This window comes from Pseudopodoces humilis, chromosome 3 (genome assembly GCF_049639895.1).
Source record: "Pseudopodoces humilis isolate 2021_Gansu_Grassland_sample_001 chromosome 3, ASM4963989v1, whole genome shotgun sequence".
NCBI lineage: Eukaryota > Metazoa > Chordata > Aves > Passeriformes > Paridae > Pseudopodoces > Pseudopodoces humilis.
In genome coordinates, this window is record NC_142202.1 from 43731177 (window position 1) to 43748508 (window position 17332).

The following is a 17332-nucleotide window of genomic DNA, read 5'->3' on the forward strand; positions in this document are numbered from 1 at the left end:
GGCACAGATAACAGCATGCCTCCTGTAAAACAAAAAATTGCTAAGAACTGGCTTTGTTTGCTGTACCAGAAATATGTAAAAGCAGTGTTTTTCAGGGATTTTTTTAGATTTTAGTGCCTGGAGAGAATAAAAAAATTACAACACATCTAAATTATTGAATAATTAGCAGGGATAGCATTTTCACTTCTCCATGTGACACACACAGTAGTTTTTTCTCCTTCAGTAGGACAGACCCTGGGTTTGTGCATTTAAAAAGGCCATCTGCTTCTGAACCTACATAGATGCCCTTAACTGTTGAGTAGTTACAGATATTCAGTATTTGAGCAACTAGAGTAATAGCCACCTATGACAGCAGTGAACAACAACAAAAAAAAGTTGGCCAGAAGACAAATCCCCATATTTCTACACACAATTACATGGTTTAGATGTAAGAACAAAGCAATACAATCAGTGTTAAAAAAAGGCATTTACACTCAACTTAAAATCCACCAGTTAAGATTTAATAGATTTCAACATGATTCAGAGATGAATATACATGAATATTATATGCCTAATCTACATCTAAGTAAACCAACAGTAAGCAGATTTTGGACATATTTATTTAAGAAAACCAAAATAAATGAAAATATAAAACTAGGAGCCTACATTCAAATAATAGCAATATATTCAAAATAAGTTTTCTGTAAAAGAAAATAAATTTATATGAGAAGAGCAACTTATTCTCTCAATGTGTTTTTTAAGACACGAATTTTAAATCTTTTTTCCCAAAACATTAATTATAGTAATTTGAGGTTCACACTCCTAGCCAATGCATAGGAGAGAATGCAAATTAAAATAACGAATGCTGTGTACCTTGACTGCGACCCAAAAACACACCAAGTTTCTTAGTATCTTTTATACCCAAATGTACAGATATCTAATTTGAGAAAGACCTTTGTGCATTCCGCTACCTAGCAAAAGTTGAGCACAGCTTTGGCACCAGTCCATGCTACATATTCTGCCTCAAAACCAAGTCTCCCTTATTCATCCAGCACATTGATCTGCCATGATGTGGGCACAGGCTTTTGATCTTGTTAAAAAAATCAGTAAATCAGAGGAATCTAACCTAACTTGAGACAAACTTTCAAGGCTGTTGAAGTTCTAGAAACATATCCTTTATCTCAGCCATTGAATCAAAACTAAACCAAGATAAAACCTTCTACACTAAGACCTTCTCCTAGGAAGAAGACTGGAGTAAAACAGTGATTTACAACATATTTCAAAACTGAGTTTGCCACCACACAATTTTATCTCAATAAAAATTATATATATATGTGTGTGTGTATGTGTGTATATATATATTATATAAATGGGTAAAAATTTTTATATACATAAAGGTTGTAAGATTTATTTCATGCTAAAAACTGCAATAAAATGAAAGAGCAATAAAAACCTACAGCCAAACAGTACATTTCCACCATTCTAGCAAAAAAAAAATAAAAATTCTAAATCATAAACAACACAGACCAATGATAAACTATCTCCTTCTGCTGACTTATAAATCCAAGATCAACAACAGAAGTCCTACCAGTGCTGTGTTTCAGACTTTTCAGACCTGAAAGTTTTGCTTCTTTTGCCCACTTGGAACAGACAATGAAAGAGCCACGCATAGTTATGTCTAATTTCTCTTTGTACATTTCAGATGTGTGCACAGGCACCCAAACATACATGCCCAAGCCATTCACTTTGTTTTGTTTTATTTCTTTTCATGCTCAAGACAACTGTTCAGTTGCAGTATACACACTTTGCCTCTATCACAAATATCTTGAATATCACCCAGCACGTCTTCCCCCTTCCACTAAGGGATAGTATTTCTTGTTTCAATTGTGATTACCATCTATAAGATCTTTAAGCAAGTCACACTTTTAAGAAAATTCAGGTAAACAACTGATTTTTGCAGAAAACCAAAGCATTTTCAAGTTAACCTACCATTAAGAAGTATAGACAAAAAGAAACAAACAAACAAAAAAGAACATAAAAGACCATCTAATATACTTTGGATATGAAGAGAGCAGAATATTTTCACCTGACAATTTTTTTATCCCCTGCCACAAGAGACAAATAGTATCTAGTATTAATTATTGAAACAAACATACTTTAGAGACTGACCATGAACTTAGAAAACACAGAAAGGTCAGGATTCTAGACCTTGGCACTCTGATGGGACAAATGGTCAATAATTTTGCAGGCATTAGACTCTGCTTTAGATAAAAATCAGACTAAGGCAGTGGGAGTAGGTCCAGGCACAGGCTTTGTCCCCTTTGCACTGAAAGTGACAGCTGAAAAGAATCTGTATCAGCCAAGCAGGGCAGTGACAGCTCTGTACAAAGAGAGACTCACTTTGCAAGTTTTTCATTTCTTCTCATAAATCCCTCTGTCACAAAAGACAGCATTAAGTTTCAGACACGTTTTTTTGTTCTGTGAAGGCCATAAGGTTAGAGGCATTCAGAGTAGTTACTCGCTCATGGACTACTACAGAAACAGGCCATCATTTTGTTATAAATCACAATATTATAATGGAAAATTAGTCTTGTGGAAAAAAATATAGGGAAAAGACATACAAAGCAATCTTGATGTTTGCTTAATTTAAATCCCAAATTCAAAAATATTCTATTGGAAATATCAATGATCATATAATACAGAGCTGCACTCCCATCTGTAATTATCAACGAACAGTCAGAAAAGAACTGAATGGGATTCTTTGGATACAAGGAAAACAAATTCAAAACCACCATCTAAATTAATCTAATCTAGTGCTTAACAGATAATGAAGAAACTTGGTTTATTTTCTTTCAGATGAACAATTCTTTTAATCCAGCAAAAACTGAGAGCATTTTGTATAAGTTAAGGTATTCATAATTAATATTTTCTTATTTCCCATCTGTTTTCGTTCAATTAGTCATCTCACTCCAAGAGCTCAGGAACTCAAGAGCACCTTGAAAGCAAAAATATCCACCTATTCTACAGTCTATCAGTTTATAGAGAGAAATGGTTGCTATTAGCTTCCCAGAAAACATTGCCTTACACCTTCAAGCCTCTTAAATGAGTGTTATCAACTCTTCTAATAAGATAAGGGCATTTTTATTAACTTAGTTCCTCCATGTACTCATAGTGTAGAAGTTATACAAATTGTTCATCTTTGATTACAAAGACATTAAAACATACCAGTGGCTACAGCAGTCACATAGAAGAGAAGTGAAGCTATTTCTGTCAAGGATAGCAGAATTATCATTAAATTTATGAACAACTTCCAGAGTATACATACTAACTGTATGTTTCAGGCAAGATGTTAAAATAAGAGAGAAACCCCTGATTCTACCTGAGACAAAACCTTTCTGTCAAAGTATTCAATATACTGATGGCATAGAAGCTCAAGAGGCTTTCATTGCCACCATACCAAAACATCATGTAATTGATTCATTTTATTATTTCATCCATATGATAAAAGGTGCTAGTCCTACAGGTATTAAATAGGGGGGAAAAAAGAAGAAGGACAAGGTTTGTATCCTGAAAACTATTTAGGCATTTGAAATCCATTAAACAAACAACCCCTCTCCAGCCCCCTCCTCCACCACCATCTTTGTGAACCATATACGGACTTTCTGGTCTTCAGAACATCCTGCAATGTTTTTATCTCTTCTAACTGCTGAGATAGAAAATCATTTAAGGTCCAAGTTGTTTGAAAGGACAGAACACTATGTCTAAAAAACATCCTCTACCCACTCCTCTACTCCATTCTTTTAAAATGCGCAGCTGGAAGAGAAATTTCGCCGATTTGCCATTGGTCAAGGACACCTGTGGTGTCAGACCACTCAGGGGCTGAGAGCACATCCTCTTGGCAGCAGTAAGTGTGAAACCTGATGGGTAGGATGCAAATCTGAGCACACACTTCCCAGCCAGAAGGTGCCCAGGAACTGTCAGCCGGCTGTCTTTCAGCAGGAGGTGTGCTCTGTCCCCAGCCTCCAAAGAGATAAACCACACACTGGGCCCCCTTTGGGCACAGTAAACCACCCAGAGTTTCAGTGGGTTATGCAGCTGTACCACAGGCCTATGCTTTTTAAACAAAGAAAAGTCAGTTTGTTGTTCCACATGTGGGTAATGGCAAGTCAGTAGAGGGGTGTTGGAGACGGAGCACAAGTGAAGGGCATGAAAACTTTTACTGCAGAATGAAAGACTCTACGTGGGAGGAGAAAAGTTTTAGAGTAGAAATTATGTCATTACAGTTTAAGGAAAAAATGCATTCTAAACAGATTTCTTTTTTTTTTGTTTTTATTTTGCCAAAAATGTTGAAGGCCATAAACATTTTATTAGAAGCTCAGATTTTAGGTTTCATAGTATCTCATAACTGCAAGGTTTTATTGTGGTCAGGTTGACTATGAGAATTTTTATATTGTTGCTATAAATCAGCTGGGCTACTGGCAATTAGTTGCAATTTTGTTGAAAGCTACTTTAAAGGATAAAAAAAAAAAGAAAAAGGAAATAAATAGAAAAATACAAAGCAAATATAGCAAGCTGTGTTTTTATTTTGGTGCAAATAACCAAAACACTGGCACGTGATCAAATCTGTGAGTCAAACTACTATAGAAAGCAAAAGCCATAAAAACTGAACACTGAAAAAGTCACCATTACAAGATTGTGACCTGTGATCTTTCCATTAAGGATTTAACAGTCATACTGCCTTCATGAGGAGAAAAGAGAAGACAGGTGAGGGGACAGCCCAAGGAATATGTATTTTTCCCACCTCAAGCTGAACATGAAAAAAACCTGAAAAAAACCTAAAAAGCAAAGTAGGTGCAGTTGATGTAATACTTTTAAATCTGAAGAACAACAGCTCTCAATCACTTTCCTTAATAGTGCATGGGGGGTTTGGGGGGTTTTTGTTTATTTTGTTTAAGTACCCTTCCCATTGAGTAACTATGTCTCAGATTACTTAACTCAAGTGAGCTTGACAAAATGAAGACACAATATTTTTATAATTCTGTCCAAGTCATAACAAGTTAGAGAAAATATTTACTTCCTGAATACTGAGAAATAAGTGTTTACTCCATAAACTTTGTTTCATCTTGCTATTTGCTTTCTTCTCAAATATTCACCTTAAATTTTTGTAAAGCACATCAGCTTCAGCAGTGTTCTTTCTAACTTCCATTTCTCAATCTGTCACACTGTGTGTGTAGCATTCAGAACTAGAAACACAGTTTATGTTAAGGTCAACATTTGATTTGAGTTAGTTTCACAAAGAAATATATTTTACATTTTCTAAAACTTCTCCATCATGCAAACAAAATATTGTTAAATTAAAAGATCAGGAGATTCATTTCAAAAGCTTAGTCCTGCTTTAAAAATAAAATGCCAATGAACAGACTTTTTAAACTCAATAATGAATTATTTAGTTCTGAAGGTTTTAGTTTCTGAAGACACTGATCTGCATCTACCATCAGTCTTAATGCAATAATTTTGAAGATTCATAAGTTTAATATAATTAATGTTTTAATTTTTTTTTTTTTTGCAGAAAGTATGGCTTAAAAAGAACATCTCACTGAGCTTTTCCATGTTCTTCCATTTTCAGTAAAATAAAATCTTGAGAAGGCAAGGCAAGTCCCAACTCTCCCTGCCAGTTGACAAGCACTACCTATCAGGGTTATTTCAACTTTAAGGAATTTTACCCTAGAGGAAATTCTTTCCATTCCCTTTCCTGTTTGTTTTGATTATCTCAGCACACATTTGCAACCTCTTTCATACTGAAGCTGAATGTTATACAAACGCCTGAAATTTTAAACACTTAAGAAAACGGATTCTAGAAACCAAAACAGGGATCTGAAGGTCTGGTTCATGCTTTGGTAAACTCAGAAATACTTAAAAGCGTAACCACTGTGAAGCTGGATGAGCAAGAGCAGGAATCATCTCAAGCTTCTGATGTTCTGCTGGCTCGTGTTTATAGCTAATGAAACCAAGAGGTTAAGGCTGAACATTTCAAAAGGGCAAAGAGAAGACATTTTCAGAACTGAACCATTTTAATTTGTATTTTTAAATACTCAGACATATCACAGATTTCTTTTTCCCAGCCACATGGATACCCCTCCAGCGTGGTTTATCACAAGTTTCACCATACTAAAATTAGTAGCCAAAGCAAAAGAAGCAAATACAAATCTAAATTTGACTTGCTGAGAGCCAATTTCGAATTCACATCCTGCTCTTTAACACTAAAACAATCTTTTGGAAGGGATCCAATGGAATTGCTCAATACAAATTGACGTGTTCAAATTCTAGTATTGCTAATCGTGTTTTAAAATTCAGTGACAAGGTTGGCAAAGTATATCTGACACCAAACCTGAGAGGACATGCTAGTGTCTTTAAGCATTTATTTTATTGTTAAGTTCTATAGTTATAAAATATTTAACTGCCAATAGTTTGGGAATTCTTGTCTATGGGTTTAAACAAAGAATATATAACATGAGCCTATAATACAAAACCATAACGAGTCCTGGAGAAAGATCTTCACAATATTGTAATAGAGAAATAGTTTGTACAAATTCTGTAATATGATCAAGTGGAATCACATTAAGCTGGAATATCAACCAAAATTCTCAATTATCAGAGCAACTTATACCACAAATAAAGTTGTGGTATTTAATAGACCAATTCACACTGGAAGCCACAACAGCACTGCATTCAGATGGACTTCCTTAGGGCTTTGCCCAGTCTAGTCTTAAAAAAAAATGGACAGGATGTAGATTTGACAACCAGTGCTACCTATTCAAGTTCCTCAGTGTCCTTAGGGTGAATTTTATTTGCAGAAATAAGAACCTCACCTGTTTTACACTCTGACCACTGCCTCTGCTCCCTCACTCACGTACCCCTGTAAAGGGCCCGGCTATGTGTTCTTGATAACCTCCTAGGTATCCCTTTGTGAGGCAGCAATTAAGCAATCCCCTGAGCTTTGTGATGCTCAGGCTGAACAAAGCCATTTCTCTCAACCTCTCCTTATGTGCTCCAAGCCCCTCATTCTCCTGGCTTTCCACTGAATTAGATTCAATTCACTCAATGTGTTTGGGGAACCAAAACTGGATGGGGCATATCCGAAGTGGTGGCCTAAAGAACTCTGAGTATTGGCAATTCACTGGCTCTGCTTCTGCTTATCCAGCCTAGTATGCTGCTGGCATTTGTCACTGTCAGTGAAGCCAGACATGCTGCCTCCTGTGTCAGAATGTGCGGGTCCTTTCCAGTGGAGCTGTCTCCCAGGAAGTCCATCCCCACCCTGTCCTGTGGCAGGGGGTGAGAAGATGCATTTATCCTTGTGGAATGTCACAGTGTTCATCATGGTTCATCATTCCACCAGTCTCTCTCAGCTGCAGAGCACTGTCCTCAGATGTGTCAACTACTCCCACAACATGATGTCACATGCAAGTTTGATAAGGATACACTCCACCTCCTCCTCCAAATCACTGATCAATGTGCTAAACAAAACAGGTCCCAGTACAGCACTCCACTTGTAACTTGTCTCTAGGTGGAATACAAACCATTAAGTGCTATGTTTTGAGCCTGACAATCATGCTAAAAGCCTGGAAAAACTGAAGATAAACCATGGTCCAACTGCCATAAGCAATATTAAATATAATCTGATGGCATTTACAGTTTTAGTAATACACAGAAAGGTCCCACGACTACAAATAAGTATATAAAAGATGGTCAGAAATTATTTTAATTACTGCTTAAGGGGAAAAAAGAAAACAAAACTGAACACAAAACAAAACCAACTCCAGAAGATTCCTTCCTAATAAGGAAGAAAACATAGGACTAAAGAAAAATATGTTTATGTATGAAACATACATAATGAATGGGTTTAAGTTTCAGAATCCGTAAGTATAATCCATGAAAATAAAAACTAATTTTGTCACCCAACCAAGGAAACCTAAAGTCATTATCCACCTTGTACATAAGTCATGAAATAGGAAAGACTACACACTGCAACAAACAAAGCAATACAAATACCTTCTTAAAAAAAGTTTAAACTTATTTATTCATTTAATTGATTAATATTATACCTACAACTGCCACACAAACATTGGTCCCTACTTAGGGGATTTCTAGTTGAGCAAATGTTCACACCCACAGAAGAAAGCACTTGCTGAGAATGGTTTATATTGTGGAGTTGTTTTTTTCATTCTTATAACCAGTTGTTAAATCACAGAGAGAAATATCGAACAGATTTTAGATATTTATTATTATTACTTTTCTCTGCAGTGATTACCATCGCTGCCATAAAGAATACGTACAACTGTACTGGGAGATGCAATTGAGACAGCTGACATAGAAAAAAAAAGAAAATCTCTGGCAATTTTAAACACCTCTGACCTACAGGCATACTGGACACTGGACAATGAGTGGATAGGAATATTGATACTGTTGAGTACAGCCTACATAAGAAAGAGAAAAAACATTATTAGTGAGCATCTATTTTATTATTATTATGTATGTATGTAAGTATTCTATTTTGACACTCAGCCACACAAAGCAAGGGTAGATACTCAATTAACAATTTGTACATACAAAGACACAGTTTGTACACCCACTGCCAGGCAGAAAGGTACACTCTGTGTACAATTTGTACATACAAAGACACAGTTTGTACACCCACTGCCAGGCAGAAAGGTACACTGATAGTTTTAATGTAATCTTATCTATGCAACAATACTTTAAAAAATACAGCAGTAAAATACAAAGTAAAAACAAAACACTTTTCAAATGTAGTACCTATTTGCTGTAGATCAGTACAACAGAAAGAATGGTCGCTAATTTTTATTTCCTACGGAAACAAGTCTTATGCAGTCATACAGTTCAACACCTCCCTCCATCTCAAGATTTTTGGAGCCTATTTGACGCAGCAGAATCTGACAGATAAAGTTTCAAGGGTAGTTATGCTCCTAGAAATTTAATTTCAAAGGTTAAACAACCACAGAGAAAAAGCATGAAGCATTCCAAGTGTGACAGAAGCAGACATTACCAAAATTAGCAAATCTGACAGTCTCACAGACTAATGAAGTAGTGCTTGCCCTTCACTCAGAAATCTCCACCAGACACAATGATTTGCAGGGATCCAGGTTAAGCAGCCTGGCTCAGAATGTCAGTAAAAGCCTCTATTCTATCAGTAGAAACTGCATCCTATACAGAAAATACTAGAGCTCAATTAACATTTGAGGTTTTTCAGTGTAGCACTCCGTACAACCACCTGTACAGCTCTTGACCAATTTAGGTAATCTCATCTATCCTGATTCCTTCTGGCAACAAACTGCCCACATTCTACATTTAAAGAGAAGTGGAAATGAGCAAACCTGTCCATACACTTTTACAGATTACACCAATCACTGTATTTACCCCACCTCATCTCACCAACCTCAAAAACAACCTTTTGAAATAGCTTCCTATGCAAACAAGATTGTGTGATTCAAAGACATGTACAAAGATACTAAGAAAATTTGGGGGGGAGGGGGTGGGGTGTGGAAACAGCAGGGGATCTGAGAGGGGGAAGACACCCACCTCTGGAGTACCTGCCTGTTCTCAAAAAATGGTAGCCAGACAAGGGAAAAAACATATTGAAGACTGACAGGTTTATCCCAATAGTTTCTAACTCTGCCAGGCAGCTTCCAGAACTGAATGCAGACACTTATGCGTCTCTGCCAAATTATTCTGTGAATGGCTGGTTGTTTCAGTCGTCTGAAAAGGGAATTTGAAATAGAAGGATATGGTTTTGATAAAAGGATTTTAAGTACCTGGACAACACTTAATTGACTACTACAGCTCAACCCAGATCAAAGAACTTGGATCAAACTAAGGAATCCCTCTACAACGATAATATAAAGGAGGCTATCTAAGTGCCAAAATAAGTATCATGTTTTGGCATATTTTATGGAATAATAATTTTAAAATCCTCAGCTATTTAAAAGCTTTCTTCATGTGATCTACCCTGCTGAGCATCCAAACAAGTTTCCCACCCCTGCACATTCCAACAATCTAAAAATTATTGCAATTTAAAATATTTGCACCTCTTGCATACAATGACCATACTCAGAGACTTTGTAGTCATTTAGTTTGCTGTATTTAACAGCATGCATTCTTTTTCTAATTTACCATGTAACAAGAACAGAACAGTAACTCTTCAAAATGCCAACACCTCCACAGTTACTGTGTGGCTTATCACTGAACACCAACCTCATCCAATGTTTTTGTCAAAGACATCACAAACTGAACCTAGCAGAAACCCCCAGTTGATTTCACTTGTTAGCTCCAGTGTCAGACTGTAGCATGCTGACATAACATAGCTTTAAACTAATTCCTACCTTGTCTCAACTCTCATCGCAAGTTCCATACTGTCAAATTTCAAACATGGAAGATAAAAGAAGATTAATGACAATACTGTGGAGAAAATAGGCCATGGGTTTGTAAATACAATGGGTTGTTTTACATTAGTCCAATGAAGAAAAATTATTCTCACACTGGGTTTGCATTCATCATCAATTAGAATTTTTACACAACAAACCCAGAGCATTCTGCTGAACCCAAATCACAGCTGGCAATCCTGCAGCCCAGTGAGGCAAGGCAGCCACTGCCTTTGTAAAAGCTCCCTCCATTGCTTTAGGGAAACACCAAGAGGAGCAAGAATAATAAGCTGTTGTCCTGACAACCTTACAAAGTAAAGCCAAGGCTTACTTTACTACAGCAGAACACTACAGACAACCTGATCACTGTAAACTCCTCCTAATTCTTCAAGAGCAGCTGGCACTGCTATAAGCAAGACCAGCACATCAAAACACATATGCTTGCTTACACACTGATGATATGCACATTAGGCATGAGAATGTATGAACAGACACAGCCACACTCTTCTGTTCTTTATTTCCCCTCCACACTTATTTTTCCACTTTGTGTCACACTAGTATTAGAATGAGATTTCATGCTAAAACATATCAAGTGTATCATTTTAAGTGTTGAGAAGCCAGAAAAACACTAGAAGCAGAGGAGTACTCTTTTCCTTGAATGCACTTTAGGTATCTAAAAAGTAGGAAACAATTAGTTTGGAACAGAAAGCCACAAATGAGAACAACCAGAGAAGAAGAATGGTTAAATAACTTGCAACTCTCAGGTGGGAAAAAACCCCAAACAAACAACAAAATAACAAACCTGGAAAAACCCTGACTGAAATAACCTCTCTTTCACAAATACCTTCTTCACAAAATATAGGAAATAGAGCTGCTTTTTTGCAATGACTATTTTGCTAACTATGCAATTTGCAAATAACTATGTAATATGTCAGTACCTCTTTTTACTACCCCACATTAAAGGGGAAAAAAAACTAGCAAAAATATTATAACGCTATGTGCACTTATAACACATACTTTAGAATGTTTCACTCTGCCCTTACTCACCTTAATTTCCATTTCATTGTCACATCCCTTCACAATTTATCAGGTTTGACTGAAGTGACTGTAAAAATCCCAAATGAAATATAAGGTGGCCCAGAATCTCCTTTCCATCTCATATATATGCAACAAACAAGTGTTAAAAAAAACAAAGGCAACTCAAAATAAAACACAAAAAAATGCCAAACCACTAGAAAAAAAATTATAAATGTATTAAAACACATTTTATTGCATTTAAATTAACCTGCCACAGAATGTCTGATGTTCTCAGGATATCTTTCCTAATAAAAAACATTTTAAGTACTGTAATTTGTTGTTCCTGTAATTTGTAAAACGGTTCTATCATTTCATCACAGTTTGTATCAAGTTTAAAAAAAAAGCTGGTGACCCTAAAGGGAAATGGAAGGGCAAATTGATGAGTTTTATGAGATGTTTGGATCTTTAATCTTTTGGTTAGTCTTTGGAGCATAGGTATTTCACAGCATGACTTTTCAGGTGTAAGTTATATGAAAATTACGTGATGGGATTTATGTTAGAGGACACATGACACACATAAATGCAGGCAGGCATTATCACAACCCACAGCCACTATGCCAGTGAGAATTCAGGCAGCCAAGGGAGAGTGGGAGGAAAGAAGAAACAGCAAACAACGCAGAAGCATTACACAAATATCTGCAGAGCTGGGTATGCAACTTTGCAGGATCCAGAACAAAAAATAAAGACATTATATAAGAAAAGATTCAAAGTCAATGGCAAAACTCCAAGTCCTGTGCTCAGAATTTTATTTAAGCTGCTGAGGGGGAGGGGCAGCCAGACAACTTCAGCTACTGCCACCTTCCAGCCTCACAGCTACTACAAGCCAATTTACTACTGCTCCTCTTGCCTCCTAGATTCCCTCACTTTCAAAAAATAGCTACGGTATCTTTCTGCATGACATATCACAGCTTTAAAAAAAAAATAAAAAATAGCTACAGGTCTTTTTCCATAAAAATTACAGAATCCCCAGTTAACAGCACTAAAATAAATGCCTATTTCATTTCAAACATCTACTATTCTTAAAAAGTCTTACAAGCATTGAATCCAATAAAGCTGTTTGCTTGCATGTCCAAAAAGACGGGACAGCAGCTGCTTACATTTACTGCACGTTCAGAACATTACCTCCATAAGGATTCTAGACTTTTTTTAAACAAAACCTTTAATTATGTATGCACTGCTCATTATTTAAGAAATTCCAGAAAACCAGAAGAATCCACTTAGAAATCTTGAGCAGCAAACTGCTGATGTAATTACAGTTTCGTGATCCAAACAAGAGCCTACATATCTCCTAGTAAGAACTATGGTGCAAAGTAATCACAATGACATTTCTGCCTACTGCTGTCCTGTCTAACTAAAAAACTAAAAGAGTATCACCAATTATAATAATCCTTTTCAATCTTCTGCTCATTCAATTATGCCTCAAAGTGGCTTTAAATCCAGGTTCAGTGCTTTACTACAAAGGAAGGCAGGTTCTCTCTCATTTACTTCTGTCAGGATAAATCAGATGTTTAATATTAAGTTTGCTCTTTCACAACAAACTAAAAAAAGAGACAGCTATTCATGTGAAATCCTGACAATTCTTAAGAATCTAACCAGCCATATGACATCAGCACTGAATGTCATCAGCAATTAATGTTATTCTTAATGCAATTTATGTAAACAACTAGTGTTTAACAAACAAGCAAACAAACAATTGTGAAACGTACTTTCCAATCTACCAAATAAAAATTCCCTCATAAATTCTTCTTATTAGATTATTTGATTTGGTAGACAGCCCTCACACTCTTCTCTCAAAATTCAGGTAGAAAAACCAGGGCTGAAAAAGGCTATCAGGGGCATCCCGACCCTTGATTTCATGACTTGTCCAGATTTATTAAAGGGTCAAAATTGTGCTGAAAATAAAGAGATAAACTGAAGTTGGTCTTGACTTTGCAAAAGGTAACATTTTGAAGACCCAGATACAAATTAGGTTACCTAATACAAAAAAAATGTTCTCTGAGGACAGAATTGCAACATATAGAAAATAAACAGCCACCTCCACTTCACTGATCCACAACCCAGCTTACCCAAACATTTTAAAATTGCAAAGCATTTTAAACTGCAAAGCAAAAATTGCATAGAAAGAGAAAAGAGCATTTGTCAAACCCTGATTTCATTTCAAGCTGTCAAAACAGCTACTGTTGGTAATCTTGGATGACTAACATGAGAAACTAGATAACCCAGTGCCCCACCCTCCTTCCACAATCTGTAACTCGTATTATCATAATAGCATAGCATTTCTCTTTCTGTGTTACCAAACTAGATCTCTGAGCAGTAAAAGGCAGGAATCTACTGAAAATATTTTAACATCCAACCATCTAAATATAATCCTAACTCCGGCCAAGGCAAGAAGAAAATACTTCCTCTCTCTTGCAGTTTGAACAGGTGATCCGCAGATAAAGACATTAAGTGCAATGCTGCCCATGTTCAGTATGAAGCTGGAAGTGGAAAAATGAACTGCCTCAGTTCAGTCATAAAAGTCAAAAGCAGAAAAAAAAAAAAAAAAGGTATGGTTTTGCCTGTTTGACCACTGCTTGGCTTAGTTACTCATTTGACTCTCTTCATTTGCAAGAGTATTTCACAATGCACTTGAGTAATGGCATGTCATACAAAAAGATGATACTATCTTTCTTTCAGGAAAATGAAATATAAACCTTTAAAAATACTCTGATATGCACAGTAAGCAAATACCAGCTACAAAGAATTGAGGTTTTGCTTAGTTCTAAGCTTCACATTATAGCCTTGGCAGATATGAATGAAATGATCTTTAATTGATCCAATAGGATTGGTGAAACAGTCTGGCATCCTTACAAGCATTCCTTCTTGTTTCATCTGAGTGCTGCATGACCTGCTAAGGTAACCCACTGGGCATGCAAAACCAAGACAATACATTCAGAGACCTCTCTAAATCTAGCTTTATATGAATGCTACATAAATTATAAATCAACTGTTGTGGACCCTAAGTGATGTTTAAATATCTATAATGCATTAGAGCTCTTGATGATTTAAACATGTTCCATTAATAATAAAAGATATTTCAAAGATCACATTTGAAAACTGAAGTATTTCAGAGCTACCACCAAAGAAGTGAATGGAGGGCAAATAACACATTCCCACTGACAAAAGGCACAGTTTTGTAAAAACACAAGAAATAGAGTAAAAAGGCTTCAAGCCTAGGCATTTCTATATCCAGCAGGCTGTGAAGCATTATGTTTCTGAATCCAGCTCCAAAACGTTTCAGTCTAAGGTAGCTAGGTACAGAATCTGGGGAAAAAATAGCTGAACAGACAATATTAATACACTGCGGTCCCTTTAAAGGTCCATCAAACTAAGTAACAACTGAGACTGAATTATTTGCTTTTCCCCATTTACAAACATCCTGCGTTTTCCAGCTGCCTTCCTGTATAGCAACATAAATATTATGCAGTGTTACCTTCCAACTAAAGAAACTTTCTTTAGGTATTAGTAACACACATGTAAAATAAAGTCTAAAGCAGCAACATGAGCTAATCAAAACAACGAATTATGTCAGCTAGTAAGCAAGCTTCAAATCTGCTCTTGTCTAATCGGTGCACAACTGACCAGAAGTTAGTTTACTATTCACGTGAAGGGAAAAAAAATAGACAAACACAGAAATAGCAGGCTGCAGAGACAGATTACATGCTTTCCTTCCCTGCAGGATAGCTGATATAAGAAAGCCATCTAGTGTTAACTTTCAGAAGTGAAAACTGCGCACAAAAGAGCTCGAGAAATTTTACATGTGCAATTCCCTTTAACTTAGCATTTCTTTTGCATCATTAAAAAAAAATAAAAATATAACTCCTTTAGAAAAGCCAGGCTGAAAGCAAGCATTCAAGCTACCGATGTATTAAAATAATGCAGCACCAAGTACGAAAGTAGTTTACTGACCTACTTCGTGAACCTTAACAGCCATATCTGAAATTTGCCAGCTCCGGAGTTGCCTTTGTCAAGGCTGCGGAACGCTACTTCCCCATTCGCAGGGGCTCTCACGGCGCAGCCGAGCGCTGCCGCCCAGCACAGAAGGGCTGCGAAGCCACCGGCATAAAATCTGAGGCAAACTTGAGCCGAGCTAGCTGCTATTTAACGAATCGAACGCCAGGTTTGGAGAACGGACCCCTGAACAGCTCTCCGGGTATAACAAGATAACAAAGAGTGCAAAAGGATGCAGCCCGCGCCTTGCATCCAGTAACCATAAAAAAAGGCGATTAAAATCATTACGGAAACTGCACGGGCTGAAGAGCTTTTCCCGCTGCCACCCCAAGCGCCTGGCGGCCCCCGCTGCACCGGCCCCGCTCTAAGCAGCGGCTCTCCCCAGAGATGTCCGATCCGGGCAAACTTACTCCGCAATTGCCATTATTGTTGGAGCGACACTCGGAGAGGGGAGCGGGGTGCTCGGGCTGCCCGCAGCCGGCGGCAGAACCGCCCCGCAGGTGACTGGCGACCCGGCCGACACCGCCGCCGCCCCCGCCGCCGTTCCCTACCGGCCGGATCGCATCGCTATTTATAAAGGCGACCTGCGGGAGCGAGTGGCCCCGGCCGCCACACGGTGCCCGCCGCACCGGGGCGGGGTGGCGGCGGCCGGGGCGGGGGCGGGGGGCCGCCGGGGGAGGGGGGCCCGGGGCCCCCCCCCGCCCCCCCTCCCCCCCCAGCCCTCCGTCCTCCCGCGGAGCCCGGAGAAGCCGAGCCTCCCTCCCAAAGGCACCTGAGGGAAGAAGAGACGGGTCTGCCCTCACAGCACCCCCTTCCCTGAAGTGTTCCCGAGCCCTTCCCGGGAGGGAAGGCACACGGACGCGGTGGCCGCTCCTTACCTGGTGCAGCCGCGGAACCCCCATGCCCCCCCGCGCACACGGGCTCCGCTCCGCTCCCCTCCCCCGGGGCACCGGGGCCCTGCACGGGACCGGGGCCGGCCGCTGGGGTGCTGCGGGGTCCTGGGGGCTGCCGTGACCGCCGCTCCTCCCCCTCTCGCTCCCCTGCGCCCCGCCCGGCGCTGGGGCTGGAGTGCGGCTCCGCCGCCGGACGGGAGGGCGGGGCGGCGGCGGGAGGGCGGGGGCAGCAGCCACATTCACAGCCGCGCTCGCCGGGCCCGCACGCCCGCCGTCCCGCCCCGCCCGCCGGCCCCGCCTCCAGCTGCTCCGCCGGCGCGGCCCCGGGGGACCGCCAGCCCCGCATTGGCCACTGGCGCTGTCGCGCATCCCGAACCCCGCGGCCTGACACCGCCTCCCCCGCCGCCTCTCGCCTCTCGCCCGCCGCGGCGGGGGCGCGGGGGGGGATCCCCGGGGCGCCCCGGGACAGGCGGCCAGCTCGGGATCGGAAGCGAGCAACAGGTGGGGTGAGGGACGCTGCGAGGCAGAGCATGGGGGGCACCGGGAAGGGCGGCGAGCCGGGGAGCGCCGATCCCTCAGCTGGCCCGGGACCCCCAGCTGCTGCCGTGCCCAGCCGAGCGCGGCAGAGCGGCCTGGCCCCTGCCCTTGCCCCGCACTCCGCTTTCAAGACCCTGGACAACGCCGCCCGGCCCGGCCGCTCTCAGCCCCCGCCCTTGCCCCTCTGCCGCCCTCGGGCTCCTGAGACCCCCGGCTCCTTCGGGCGGGAGCTCCCGGAGTGGCGAGCAGCGGGGTGACTGGGACTCTGTGTCATTCTGGAGGCTCTGCACTGCCTCAGCGAAAGTCCGTCTGAGAGCCTCTGGGCTTGCGGCAGGGATGCTGTGTGCGCACTCCTTCAGTGCGTGCTCTTACCCACATCTTGAAACCGGGGAGAATATACCTATAGAGAAGAAACACATGGCA

General features: G+C 40.0%; 1 protein-coding gene across 3 annotated transcripts in view; it reads right to left on the reverse strand.

Annotated features, from left to right (window-relative positions):
- Nucleotides 1–16372, reverse strand: part of SIPA1L2 (signal induced proliferation associated 1 like 2) — a 127020-nt gene extending 110648 nt beyond the window's left edge. For all 3 annotated transcript variants that reach the window (XM_014263642.2, XM_014263641.2, XM_088052883.1), the window contains exon 1: nt 16358–16372. The gene's annotated coding sequence lies outside the window, so the exon portion shown is untranslated. The remainder of the gene's footprint in view (nt 1–16357) is intronic.
- Between the last annotated feature and the right edge of the window lie 960 nt (nt 16373–17332).